Genomic DNA, 15,654 nt, shown 5'->3' on the forward strand with positions numbered 1-15,654 from the left:
CTAATAGTGCCATGCTGTCCCACTGTTGGACGATCCTGCTCGAGACTCTGTTGATGAGTTTGCCATTCTTTTCCCAGTCCTAGCCTCAGTCACGCTACGCGTTAGCACTCACCATTGACGCATGACTGACATGCGTCGGATCGCAACTCGCAAGGCTCTAATCTAGAATAGCAACGCCTGCACGCCCGTTAGCGCTTGGAAATCATTATTTTAGCAGGATATCTTCAACTTAAAGTCACCATGCGTGTTGGCCTAGTATTTCTAAGACAGACGGAGACTTATATGACTTCGACAGCGTTCACAAGCCTGAGAAGTTAAAATAGCACAGCAATAGCGTGCGTTATGTCATAACCTATTTAGGACGCAGGGAGGTAATATCAAACATGCAGCTTTCACGTACCAGAATCTTACGGAGAAGTCGCATCTGTCGTGGTAATAAGGTCACCACCAGTGCTCATTTCATTCATGATGATTTTATGAAATAATTTATACTTAACACTCTATGATTCCATGGAGAAGCTTCAGAAATAGGTGCGACGATAACTTTCGAGTGTGAGCGCGAGCTTGTGCTTGTCTTTTACAACAAAAATGAGTGGTCATTTTGTTTCGAAATTCATTTTTATACCCAAGAAAATGTCCAATCATCCAATTATGTAATAATAATATTGCAGTAAGTTCTGCAAATACAGTGCTCCATTACTGTTGCAAAGCGCGCAGCTAAGAGGTAGCTGCACGCGAGAAAGGGTAAGAGTGGGGTTGAAGATTATTATGCAGAAGACAAAGATAATGTTCAATAGCCTGGCAAGGGAACAAGAATTCAGGATTGCCAGTCAGCCTCTAGAGTCTGTAAAGGAGTACGTTTATCTAGGTCAATTACTCACAGGGGACCCTGATCACGAGAAAGAAATTTACAGAAGAATAAAATTGGGTTGGAGTGCATACTGCAGGCATTGCCAAATCCTGACTGGGAGCTTAGCCACTGTCATTGAAAAGAAAACTGTACATTCATTGCATTCTACCGGTGCTAAGCAGATCGGGCAGAAACTTGGAGGTTAATAAAGAAGCTCGAGAACAAGTTAAGAACCGCGCAAAGAGCGACGGAACGACAAACGTTAGGTCTAAGGTTAAGAGACAGGAAGAGAGCGGTGTGGATCAGAGAACAAACGGGGACAGCCGATATTCTAGTTGGCATTAAGCGGGAAAAATGGAGCTGGGCAGGCCATGTAATGCGTAGGATGGATAACCGGTGGACCATTAGAGTTACAGAATGCATACCAAGAGAAGGGAAGCGTAGTCGAGGATGGCAGAAAACTAGGTGGGGTGATGAAGTTAGGAAATTTGCAGGCCCAAGTTGGAATCAGCTAGCGCAAGACAGGGGTAATTGGAGATCACAGGGAGAGGCCTTCGTCCTGCAGTGGACATAAATATAGGCTAATGTTGATAATGAAGAGGTAGCACCAGGTGCGCGTTTTTGTTCGAATTTCTGTGAGGGAGAAGCGTTCTCAAACACAGCCTTATGCTCTACCAATTTCTCTAGTACGCTGACTACTTTGGGGATGGAAAAGCCGAGCAGTCCTCCGCCATTTCTGTAGTAGTGGAATTATACCACTAAGTTGCAACGAATCCGGACAATGGTCTCAACCATATAGCAACAGTAAAAAAACGAAATCACTGCTGTCTACAGAACAGCCGATGCTCTTGCTTTTTGCTGTCGTGCTGCTACTCGTCCAACACACCACGCTCCAGTGGAGACCAAAAGGGGGCATTCCTCGGCTGTTCCAGTTCTATTGTCATCTATGCTACCATCTGCCCCACGTCTCTGCCATACAATCAACCAAAGCAAGTTAAAGCACAGAAACATGGTCATCTGCTTTCTGTGGGCAGCGACAGAAGTTGAGACTTTTACATGTTTGGTTCGCGGTCACTCACGAGTTGAAAGAGCAGCAAGAACTCGGCAGAAGGGGATATCATTAAGACAGCGCGCATCTACCACATTCAAGGACGGAACTCTTCCACAACGCAAAGGGCGTAGAGGAACAGTTGAAATAGTAGCTTAAAGAAAGAAAGAAAGAAAGAAAGAAAGAAAGAAAGAAAGAAAGAAAGAAAGAAAGAAGAAAGAAAGAAAGAAGTACGAGCGCTGATCAGGATGAGAGCGGCGATGTTTACGGAAGCACGGTGACAGTTCGCAAATACCATCGACGGGGCAGCGCCTTCTATAACGGATATTTTAAATGTAAAAGTTTAGCGGTGAAAGACGCGTACAAGAGCGTTTAGTTTTTTGCGAGCTGTGTGTCAATAAACGTAGTATAGCCGTCGTCCTAATGATCCTGCTCTTTCCAGGACTAATGCAAGTATTTCAGGAAACAGTTGTGTCGACCCATAGCTACGTTCGAACTACGGAGAAGAATAAAAGAAAAAGAATACATATCGGCGGATATGGAGAACAGCTGTGATAGCGCATGCGAGAATGTCAAAGTGTAACTCTGGAGCGATAGATCAAAATAAGACTCGTTTAATGACATGTTATTAAACTTCACATGTCGCTTTTAATGGTACACGAACTAGTGGCGCAAGTGTCTCCGGTAGGACGATAAGGATGCGATTATTGTGTCGCCAACGCTTTGGCTGAACCCTTGACTTATAAAGAAGCGTACAATTAAGCTATACTGAATACATCCAGTGGATTAGTCTTCGAATACGCCCTTCAGCCTTCCCTAACGTTTGCTCGTAACTGCCACTTTCCCAGAATAGTAAATAACTGATATTTTCAATTAGGCAGCTACGTTTCATCTGGATACGAGCATGAACTCTCGCTTTTCTCACCTCCCTGATCGCAGTTCTGACTCCTCCGTTCCTGCTGCGATAAAATTTGTGAGCACTGAAAATGTCTTCTCTCCGTCTAGCCAACATACGTGTATTCTACGTAACGCTCCGAGTGGGAGAGTCATGCTTAGTCAGCCTACATCTTGGAGCCTACATTTTGGAGTCTGTACATCTTATAACAGCAGGAAACATGAAACATTTACGTAGCATGTAGACATCACCTTAAGAATGTGCCTTTTAGAATTCGGAACCCGCCGGGCCGGATGTAAATGCGTGCTGTCTCGTTTAGCGCACCTCTTAGGCGCCTGTTTCTGCGGCGAGCGTCGGCGTCGGCGTAACCAGCGAAAGATGAAAAAGCGAACGCCCAGCGCAGCGGGGGATGAAAGACGCGAAGAGGAAAGCGGAGAGGAGGGTGCAGCAGAACCATGAGGCGGAAAGCGGAGGAGGGTATGGCGAAAGTGTGAGAAGAAAAGCGTAGTGGCGGCGAAGATGGCTACGAGATGGCGCCAGAGTAGCTCGTGTCGTCTGGGAGGTCTGTCGGCGGCGGCTGCTGTGAATCGGGCCCAGGCGTCACCCACGTGCTGGCTCTCGCGGTCTCCCGATTAGCGAGGCAGTCGCGCCACACTTTGCTCCGTTTCCACCGTGCTGCACGAGACAGATTGTCCGCGCCAGCCAATATAAATTGCAAAATGAAAACATGTTCAAAGCAGCGCTCAAATTTCGCATTAGGGAGTATCGTAATCGTCAGTAAATCTTTATTATGTTGTTTTTAAACTAGAGTTTGAATATGACAGGTCTCAGCATTGACGACAAAACACTGTGCCGGAAAACAGGGTATCGCCGGTCCGCAATTGCGCAATTGCGGCGATGCGTCGATATAGATCTGCATTGAGTTCCTGCGTGTCCCCAACAGTGCTTGTAAAGCGTTCACCAACTCCTGTGAAGGCACTCGGTTGATTGAAAAACCACTTGCATAAACAGCGACGGACTTTCTCGCAACGCTGTCGTCGATGTGTTCACAATGCAGCGTGCGGCTGACTGGTCGCTTTCAACGTCTGGATCGACGTGCCTGGAATTCGTGCGGGACGTGAAAGGTTCCGAGATAGCGCTTAATCGAAGGAATGCAACCGCGGTGGAGAACCCGACGTATAGTTGAGTTCTCGAAAAACTGAGTGGCGGTATAGTTCAATGTTTGAAACTTTCACACTCTTATAGAATAGACTCGGAAGGACACATTCTTGATTGGGTTCTTAATGGTATCTCGATCCTCTCAGGAATTGGTTATGAGCTGTCTTTGTTTATTCATGTTAACAGCTATCTATGGTAGGAATTAGGAAAATAAACAATTGGTGTCTGTGCTAGCTGGGAGTTAGAAACATGTGTAGGTGATGTATGGGAATACCGTCTTTCGCGAATATCTTATCACACAGGTAAGAAATATTTCCTGTTCGAGGAAATAGATTCTATACTTGACGACTCACCAATCGTGCACTTTGCAGTATTGCTGATGTTGATGATGTTGTTATTGTTGTTATTCTTTCTTGTTCTTGTTTCGCTAAGGACTCCATGTGGCACAATAGCCCTTGATCAAAAGTTTCGGTTTGTCGGGCGTTTCAGTGGTCGCTGTCTGTTATTAATAAAAATAGAATATTCGAGACAAACATATTCGCAACAATATTGAACATTAGCATTTGTGCGATAATCACAAGTTTCAGGTAAATATGGTTTACTGTAAAAGAAATGGGATTTTGGCACAAGCTTTTGTCCCCTTTCCTTTAAAATGGTGCTAGGTGCAGAGTTTCTAGCAAACAGTTAGGCTTTGCCTACTCGCTGACCACGTCAGCCATTACAGCAAGCCGCCTAATATAATTACTAAGAAAGCAAACTCGTAAAAAGTCGTTATTCATCACGTTCGTTTGTGATTTGTGCAGTACCTTTGATGTCCGACAATCATAAAAAATTATTAGTTTGGCTCAAATTCTCTATTTAACTTATCAGATACAGGCATCGATGAAAATATCAGCAGTGAAATACGTTAGTCCACTATCCTAGGTACTGCTGAACAAAACTATGTGGAATATCAATGTATTTTATGGCCAGATTTTGGGGACAAGTATCCCTGAACACTTGTCAGTCTCAGAATGTTTACTAAGTGCCCGATGTATTGATTGTTAACTGGTTCTAATTGCGCACTTGCAACACGTGCAACTGTCGTGTTGCAAACATTTGGGTAACTTTTTACTAAATTTCTGGAGATATTGTACTGATTTGAGGGTATTATGTGTACTCGGGTGAATAGCTTTTGAGGCTGTAAGTAAGTTCAGGGCACAAAAAGCCGCACAGCTACGTTGATGTATATTATTTTTCACTGGACTTGCTAGCTATAGGCCACTATAATGTTATATATAGTTTTTTTTTTTCATTCTCCATCTTTCTTGCTTCTTTCTTAATATACAGGAGATAGAAGGCCCTACCAAAGGGCAACACAAGCAAATAAACAAAAGACCCAGCTATACAACGAAACACGATCATCGTGAATACGATATTGACGGAATGCATTCCGTGCAAAATGTTTTGCCGCAAGCGGACAAATCATCAGCAACCCTTTGTGAACAGTCATTCGATACAAACACGAAACAGTAGGAAAGTGCCTACTGAAATAGAGAGAGAGGGCGAAAAAGGTGCGAGGGGGAAAGCTACTTCCGATGCGAGTAGCGGGCAGGGTCGGTCAATGTTTCTCCTCTTTTCTTGTGCTCGACCACTACACCGTCGACAGCAGACTGGCGCACCGAAATAGAATCCTCATACTCTTGGGGCCAGCACACAAACGAGGCCCATAAGTGCGCAAAAAATGCCCCTGTCTCTTCCTCGGAGCCTGTCCTCGATGAAAGGGCAGGCATTGCAGCGGCGGTCAGGTAATTACGTTCCGGAGGCCTTGTTTATCCCAGGGCCTCTCACATATCACGGAAAGAAACAAAGCGATACAAGGATAGGTAGGGAAGTTAACTGTACACTGTGTCCATTTGGCTACCCTATACACATGGAGAGGGGGAGCGAAAGAGAGAAGGAGTGAGATGAGAGAGAGAGAGACATAGAAGAGGCAGACAGTAAGATTGGCAAGGTGCACTAAAGAATGTGTTGCGTGTCTAATAGTAGTCAATGAGAGTGGCGATGTGGGTTCGTTGGTTGTTGGTCTTCAAACAAGCGAGCTGTAACGCGGACAGGGAACAAGGTCACGAGAAGTGTATAAGAATAGGCACACGCAGCGCTGTTAGCAACAACAGTCTTTATTTTCAAAGTCTCTTTATTTTCAAATAGTAGGGCACTAAACTCAGGAACTTCAGGAATGTTCGAGCGTTGGAAGACCGGCTGGTGGGCAAAGACACTGTAATTAGAGATATCCTTTCAATTACACGCATAAGGTAGAGCTTGCAAACTAAAATAAGCATGAGTCATCTACGCTTCAATTGTGTCTGCGCATATACGTCTACAATTGATTCTCGTCAAGCGCCAACCAGTCACGTAACATCCTTACTAGCAGACACTTTCATAAACATGGATTTTTAATATGGGCGACTCAAGCTTTAACTTACGCAACTCTGCGTCTTTTTGGTGATGCCGAGTTTACTCTTCAAGCGCCTTTCCTTTCCTATATACATTTATCTTGAGCATTTCTTTGCCTGGGAAGAACGTGGTCAAATGACATAATCAACTGCCCGTTGCATTAAATTGGGCGGTTTAACATCCATAATCTGCGCTGTAGACTGTGAGAGACACTGTGTCACAGTGGAGGTCTTCGGAATAATTTGACTAACCGAGGTTCTTTAACGTGTGCCCAAAGCGTTTTCGCACTCCGCCCTTATTAGAATGCGGCCGCCGCGGCCTGGTATCACCCATTGTATCAATATCAGCATGCGCCTTCATTGTTGACGCAACCAGCAAGAAAAAAAAAAAGACTGCATGCTCGAAGTTCTTCCTTGCTTGTCTTGGGCAACACCGATGCGCTGTATTACGCTACTGAATAACTAAGAAGGAACCTCTTCAACGCGGAGAGGATATCTACGCATAAATAATTGGGAGCAGTGGGGACACAGGACACAGGAAGACGGTCAAGAGACAGACAGAACATGCGCCGTGCCACGCTGCTCATAGTTCGATTATGAGTGCTCGTCAACTTGCTCGGAATTCAGTCCTAGCTATACGGCATGTAGCGTATCGACTTGAGCTCAATTCCTTTATTCTTTCCGAGGAGCTCGCTGTAAACTTAGTCCAGGATCAACATTTCGAGTATTCAGGATGCTCAGACACACAACGAGGACCGGCGGTGGTAGACACGTTCTATACGCCCTTCGTTGAATCTTCAACGATGCGCGTTCTGTGCGCCTGTCGTCTTTTGCATCGCTTCACCGCCATGGGGAACTTGGTGAGACGGGAACTGCGACAAGTCGCTCTAGTGCACAGCGCGGCGCGTTAGCACTTTTCACGCGGACGCGATTTTGTTGCCTGTATCTGCAGGATTAGTCTGAATTAATATTTGCCAGTTGTCGCGACATACTGAAAGCCCAGAGACACTTTTCCCGAAAAGGACGTTTTGAGAGCTTTATTTCAAACATCTTGCGAGCCTTATTCTATGTTTTCATCACTTATTCCGCCAGTGTTTGCTGGAAACCTTGCCTTAGGCGAGGTTATACCAGCGCTGAATATCGTACTGTATGGAAGCTTCCTTTACAAAGCGAGAAAGTGTCGGGCTTTTATAATATTATTATTATATTCCACTGCTTTGCTGTCATTCGTCTCGTCTAATGCCTGATCTTGTTGCCAACGTAAACGGGGAGCCATTCCACAGCTGGTTGGGGTGCGAAAATTGGTTATGAGTTGTGCGCCGAATGCCGAACACGTAAGCCGAGAATAATAAGATGTTGTTAGCGCATTTTCCTTCCTTCTCGCGCAGCACGTTACTTGCAGAAGAGGCAGCCGCTCTTGTCTTCAGGCCACGTGCTTCCGGCATGCCTGAATCACCAATCGTTTGCTTTATATAAAGCTACAAAACGCGCTTATGTATAAGTTGAGGTGACAAAAGAAGCCATTAAGCAGGCAGCTACCGCTGTATTTATTTACGTTTATGGAGGACTGGCGAATTTGTATTAAATAGAAGCAGCAATTTGTTCAGTTGTTTATTTTCCGTGTATCCATTCTATTGAGATCTGTTGGCTTCAGATACTAAATTCATCGTCAATGAGGCTTTGGTCTCGTGAAACGGGGCTGAATTCACAAAGTAATAGAAAAACTTTAATAGATATCTAGCATACGCTGACATTATGGGTCATACCGGTGACTCCCTTTCGCTTTACCAAGCAATCGAAGCCGAATATAATGATCGAAATAAAGTGTAAATAAAATAAATGCGTAGTTCACAGAACGTTGAAGCAAGCGGAATACATGGCAGTATGACACATATACACAAGTCAGGACGCGTTAACGCGCGGTTTCTTCGTGAAAACGGTTTTTCGCTATTGAACGGTGCCTATTCTTGCGAACAGTTTCTTAGCCTTGGAGCTGCTTTGTCAGTACGACACCTGATCACTAAATGAACAGTGAGGAAAAGCTTTTCGCTTGGGAGCACAGAATAAAGTGAGAATACAGAAGGACTGCTTCTGTAAGTGGCACATTAGAATGCATTTTTTTGTGTGTGTGTGCACGTGCCTGCATGTTCGTGTTGAAAAACCTTTGTTTTATTTCATGATTGTGCTCATTTTTTTTTCATTACATGCCGATGCATGTAACGCAAAAACGGAATGTAACGAAAAATGGTCCAAGGCATATGCTTGCTATGAGACACGAAAACAAAAGTGAAATTCCGGCGTCACGCTAGTGACCTTATATAAATTCTGGCAACGACAAAACATGCAAACGTCTCCAATCGACCTTTCCAAGTCAGGACCAAATAATACTGTCTGCAAACATATGTCCCGTAATGCAAGCACAACTCAACAGTGAGGCATCTTGTGTCCCATCACTTGAAGTACGTCGTGCGCCGAGCTAGGGTCACTGAGGACGCACTTACATAACACGAAAATAGTTCTGCTGAAAACTAAGCATGCACGACAACCACCGACAAATAACGAATACTCTGTACAAGGCATGATTGATGCTGTTATGAGGTTACAGTTATGTAACTGCCAATAACAAAGTGAAAGCCGATAGCATCACACGGAGCAACAAGACAGGGCATTTGACAGAAAATTGTTGTTTACATTGTGTGTCCGACGCATGACATGTCAGTCACGCAGCTTTGTTTACAGGCTGGCGCGGCCGACACATTCCTGCGTACATGTTATTGAAATGGGGGGAGGGGGGCGGGGGGGGGGGCTGGCCACTAGCGGTGCGTGACATCCAAGCGGCGGGAAGACAGGAGCTGCTTTGACGTGCCTTTATTACATGAGAGCAAAGTACATACGGCTCAAGCTTGGCTGGAACAACAGGCAAGCTAAAATGCGTGTCTGCATTATTACTTGTGCACCATCATGCAGCTATGAGATGACATAATGTGCATTCACTTTTTGGCGTGGAGATTCCCGTGTGTTTAATGTGCCTTGTAGTACATTTTTCTAGCGATTTCTTTCCCTAGATTGATGCATAATTCCAAATGATCGCGAGTGATATTTTAGAAATGCTAGACGGATTAATTGCTTTCATTCATACAAGTTGTCCCTGTTCTATTCTGACACGGAAATACAGAAGTTACCTTCATTTTACGAATCCCCTAGACGTCGCAAATCTGTTAGTAAAAGACTGCACACTTAGGGCAAGCTCAGTGCAACACCTATGTCTATAGACATAGGTGTATTCTATAGACATAGGTGCCAACATTGGGCCAACAGCGACTCGCCTTGTGTTAAGGCTATTAAGTTTGAATGACTTTCGCGATGATGCCTTCAGTACTGTACGAGGGATCTTGACCTCAGGATAATAGCCGCGTGACCTCAGCATGTATTATATAGGCTCATTTCACACAAGAAAATTCTAGAAATTAAGGACGCAGTCTCGTGAACTTGAGGACTGAGTCTTATCCCGAAAATTTGTTAAGACAAGTTTTTCACTCGAGTCAGAAAGGGCATTGCCATTCACAGCCTCAAGATTTTACTAACGGTTAAAAATATCCCTGCGTGAAATATCGAAGCAGCTCTGAATGTTTCGCAGTCTCCAACGCGCGTGTGTATTTCTTGTGATAGCGTGCGTGTATTTGTTTCTTGTAGACCTCCCATCTTCGTGCTAGCGCCCTTCCCCAAGCGTAGGGTATCCAACCAGACTCTTGACTGGTTAACATCCCTGACTTCCTTATATCCCCTCTCTCTCTCCCATCTTCATTGAAACAAAAAATGAACATAAATGTTATGGCCAACCGCAGCGATGTTTCAGTGAATAGAGCGGTATACTGCTGCACGCTACGTCAGAGGTTGTGACCCCATAGCGACTGTGACCCCATTCAGTTAGCAAGGAAATGAAATGAAATGCACGTAATGCGAGAGGTGAATATTTCCGCCCTTAACTATACGGTTGCATTGGACAATAAAAGCGGCCTGTCAGTGAAAACTGAACGTTACCGGTATTTCTCACTTAATGGGGACTATTCCAACGCACCACGTAAGTTCTTTCAGCTTTAGAAGCCTATGCTGAAAGCTTTACGGCTGAGTGACGAATTTCAGCCCCAGACATCTTTACAAAACAGCTCTCATACAGAAATTTTCAGTGATGCTGAGTATGTTTTGCATAAAAAGTCGGCAGAACGCTATAGAAGGCGGTGGAAAGTCTCGCAACTATATCTCGGACTCTTCGAAACTTGCATTGGAACTCGCGTGAAATATGGACACAATTCTAAAGAAAACAACAACAATCCTAAAGAAACGAATACATTCCTACGCCCTCAATAAGACGACGCAATCTGATTCCGTAAAATGGCGTCATTTCACTGCCGAAGATTCCCCCCCCCTCCTTTCCTTTCCTCTTTCCGACGCAGAGATGGCACTAACTTTTGATTTGCAGCCATGACAGCGGAATGGGCTGCAATTTGCTTCAATCGACGTCACGTCGCTCAGATGTTCAGCGAAGCGAGCACAATACTCAGTGACCGACTGTCACTTTCGACGGCGGAGCTCGACGTGAGCGTCGGCGCGAACGTGTTCGTGTTTCGGAAAACGCCGAAAGTGCTAAGCGAAGCCCCGTATTTCGGTCGGTTGCCCCAAAAGGTTCCAACATGGCAATTCTTCTGCGTGTCTGTTGTGCTTTATTTTCTAAAAAACTCACGCATTGCCGTTGAAGCTGTAACCCCGACTCAGCCAGTAAGGGACTCTTCGACGACGACGACGACGGCGCCAGGCCAACAACAGTGTGTCACCTGCTGACACATTTTCACTATTACGGCGTTGGTTATTACGGTGGGTCAAGTCATTGACATGGGACTTTTGCACTTACCATCCATATAAAACTGCTTCGTGCCATCGAATCACTTGGCGAAAAAACAATAAGCAAAAGGGCGTTCTGCTTTCCACTATGCGATGTGCCGCGAGTAGTTCTTGCTGACACAGCTTGAGAAAATAGACCAAGAAATGCTGTTGCTCGCTTTTTGATAGCATTAGTTATATGTTGTCCGCATGCGCAGAAGCGCCACACGTCGGTATGAAGCGCATGAGAGTTGTAGCAGGATTGTCACCATCGGCTGCGGTTTGCAGCTTGAAACAATGGTTCTAGACACAGCTGTGAGACTGTTATATGCAGCATCCGAGAAGGCTTTATGCGTGGCACAGAAGTGATGTTAAGCCTGGGCATGACTTTAGTACGTATATACGTGACACAGGAGCGGACAATAGATTTGAGTCGGGTTTTGTTGCCAGTATATATTGCTTGTCATTTGACGCCGTGGCCGCGTCCTATATGAAAACAAGCTGTACGCCGAGACCTGTCGCGCTTCGTGCGATGTTCCTTGAAAGCTATCTTGAGCGAACGCTCCAATGAAAGGTGCGCAAGGGGTTATAGTGGGGAGAGGTCTTTCGGGTTTTTCAAGCATTTCTCTATACGGACGACAGACGTCCGACGTCTTGCAGTGTGAAGCAGAGCCAGCTGATCGTGGGCCCATTTTCCTTGAAATGTTCCTCGTATTGTTAATGGTGCTTTGTAAATGACTGGCGTCTGCGCACTGCCCATTTAAGACAACCGAGGTACAGGCAAAAGGGAAAGTTTTCTAACGTGCCCCAAACTTACCGAACGTGACACCAACGCCATGATGCCGGCTCTGCCTATGTATACCAATACTGCATCGTACTTGAGATACGCAGCAAAGCCAGCTTGGTGAACGAGGAGCAGCGAAGGTGAAATAGCTGGAGCTTTCCTTCTTTTATGAATAAGGAACGTCACGCAATCCAGCGCCTGCTGGGTTTTCACGGTACGAGAGAGGAAATTAGTGAAATAAAAGACGGCGGGCTCTAAGGTAATGTAATAACCCAAGCGAGAGAGACGCACTCGAATGACTTTCAGGCACGTCTTCAGAGGAGCGCAAAAGAAGAGGGAATTAATTGTCAGGCCTGAACGGATAGCTGCACACCTTTGGTATTTCATACGTTTATTCTTGTTTTTCTTGTTCTTCGGGCTGTTATGACGGGTACTTTACGGGGAGACGAAGCGAAAAATTGGGCAACAGACAATGTTTTATTCGTTTCTTGGCGTACTGGTCGTCCATGAGATTTTTCTCTGAAATGTAGCTCGCCGCTTCTTAAAACTTATCTGGAACAATCCGGCAACCCCGCCCCCCCCCCCCCCCAAAAAAAAAGTACCATGCAAAAATTCTTTCTTGTACACTTTTGTAAACAACGTCGATTGGCGACGTGAAATGACGCTGAGTTGTTTATCCCTCCGTGCTGCTAGAGAGAATTAGAGAGAGAGAGAGAAAGAAACAGAAAAAGAATGCAAAAGAGAAATAAATAAAAGAAAGACAGAAAGAGGCGAACTGCATCATGACCACCTCTCTACTACCTCAACACATTCGTCAAGATATGTCAAGACCTGCAGCAACAAATTCGTCAATCTCTGAAAACGTTCGTTTTGGTCGATTGTTGCAATGGCGACTCCAATAGGCCTCACATAATTTGTTATTCCTGGAGATGCAGAGACCGCAATGCCTTGTCTCGAGGTGTCAGCGATTTTCTTCAAACAAGTTCGCTACGTCCACCGACGCTTTCACAAAACGAACGACGCATGTTGCCTCTGACATTTCCGATTTGTGTGGGAATGTCGGAGGAGAGTTGTGCGTCAAGAAATGATACGCGCAATCGTTGAGAAAGGAAAAGTACATGTTTCACGCCATTTCAGACATTCTTACAATGTTTCCTTTGTGCCTATACTGTTACGGTCCATGCGAATCAGCTTGTCCTTTCTCGCGATTCACACTAAGATATAAAGCGCGTGTAGCTACTTTTCTATGGGTGACTGCCTGTTTCGTCCATATTCTTCCTATTCAGTGCTATGAGATTGGCAAAGCTATGTAGAATGTGAATTGATTCGGAGGTGATAAGCTTTATATCGTCTTTCTACTGCACATAATCGTAACCACGGCAAACTAATATATTTGAAGAAAGCGTCCTTATGTATCCAGAAGCGTTTCAGAGACAATGTTACCATCAGTACAGCTCTGCATGATGAAGAAGCGGAAAAAATACATTAAAGAAGACAGAAGGAGAATGAAAGGGCAGTGACTGTAAGAACAAGCATATTAAACAGAAAAATAAAGGTAAAATAACATGTGTCCTGATAACAGCACCTCAAGTAGGTAAAATTAGTGTGTGTGTTTTTGTGTTTTCTTTCTTGCTCATTTAACATTCGAAGCTTTCTTGTTCTTTTCTTCGTATCTTACTGCCGAAGCAAAACATGACGGTGAAAGCGAACTGTCACCTTGATCCCTTCAACTTTTGTTTGTGAGAGAACGAATTTATAACCAGTGACAGGACCTGCGACACGCATCGTCCAAAGCATCAAGGTTACTTTGCCTGTCATTTGCAGACGCCGCTTCTCCATTGTATACAGATTCCATCCTCACCTCATATTTCACCAGTGATGACAGTTTGCACGTCAAGGCCAAGTTTTCTCGTCAGTGCTGTTAGCTCGTCTGAAAAAAATAAAAAATAAGAGAAAAAAAAACGAGTGAAAAGGCACTCAGTCGCGCACGAAAGACGTTTTATTACAAACAACAGCATTATGGTTGCGTAACAACTTTTTCGTGCTGCTTGTGCGCAATATTTCTACTAAGCCTGCATTACTGTTCGTTTTTCTCCGCAAATGATCGCTCTGTTGTGTACACCATTGCTCCAAAGTGTACGGCCCGCGGCATGCTTGAGCATAGAGAGAGAAGAGAAAGCGAAGAGGGGAAAGCCAGGGAGGTACCTCAACCAGGCGAAAGTCCGGTTTACTACCCTACAATGAAGGTAACGGAAAGGGGGAATAAAAAAAGGAAGAGAGTGAGCACTGTGTGTGCAGCGAAGCACCATGACACCAAACTCAAGTCCCATAGCTGGTGATGTGCGTTGAAGACATCTGACATGAACCAAGGGCCAGTGGTCGTTGCGTGAATAGGAGGCTGCAGATGAGCCACGGGGCTTACTCGAGACTTGCAAGCACTGGATTTAAGACCATCCAGTACTTGCACTGCACTTCGCCATGACGGAGTATGCAGCTTGCTTAAGAGTATACGAAGGGTATTTATGAGGGACCGAAGCCTCACAACCACTTGCCGGTCTTCGGGCAATTTATCGGGAGTCAGCATTGTGGACTCTACCGCGGTGCACTCTATAGTTTGATGTGACTGTGGTTCCTGCTGTGGTTCCTGCTGTGGCATCGGCTGTGGCATCGGCTGTGGCATCGGCTGTGGCATCGGCTGTGGCATCGGCTGTGGCATCGGCTGTGGCATCGGCTGTGGCATCGGTTGTGGCATCGGTTGTGGCTCCGGCTGTGGCCTCGGCTGTGGCCTCGGCTGTGGCTTCAGCTGGTGTATCAGCTGGTGTATCAGCTGTGGCTTTGGTTCTGGCTTCGGTTGCGGCTTCTGCTGTGGCGGCGGCTGTAGCTTTGGTAGCGCAGGCCAGGCTTTCGCAATTTGCACTAGGATGTTTCCTCGCGCACGCCGGAAAATTGCTGCGCTCACTGCTGGCTCCGAAGACTTAGTTTAAAAGAATGATGTTCATCCTTTCAAATCTGACGCTGCAGTCCTATTGCACGCGGATGTTTGGGTAAAGTGACGCCAAAGCAAAGCTGTTCGGCGCGAAAAAGATATCGGTATGCGGGAGTACAACGTGGTGGTACTGTTTTGTTTAGAATTAACTAGATATTACCGCAGTCTACATTAAATTTAACAATACTCAAATCGTAAAAACAAAGTTCGGTGATTCGCTTTTTGTTCGTTATCTCGACGACGGCGCATTCAGAAACTGCCTTTCGCGCCTCCCTTTCACGTTAACTTGAGTATTTCACCCTCGTTTGCTGTACGGGTTGTCTCGGCAGAAAATTTCATCTTAATCGAGTGAAACGCTCGCATATATATTAGGCATGTAACGCGTGTGGCACATGACATACGCATGGTGTCAATTTATGGGAACTTTGCGTATGATGTCGTCAGTCCTGTCTTTCAGGTTGAAGTGTTAATGAGGGTGTCCTTTCGTTTTATGAGTTTCAAATGACTTTTATTCCATTGGGGGGAGGGGGGGGGGCATTCCAGAGCTCTAAGTATACTGTAAGACATAACTACTCATTGCGACATATATGTATTCGTACTGCGGTATAGAGAAACCGTCG

The sequence above is a fragment of the Dermacentor silvarum genome, chromosome 8 (assembly GCF_013339745.2).
Source record: "Dermacentor silvarum isolate Dsil-2018 chromosome 8, BIME_Dsil_1.4, whole genome shotgun sequence".
In the NCBI taxonomy this organism is placed as follows: Eukaryota; Metazoa; Arthropoda; class Arachnida; order Ixodida; family Ixodidae; genus Dermacentor; species Dermacentor silvarum.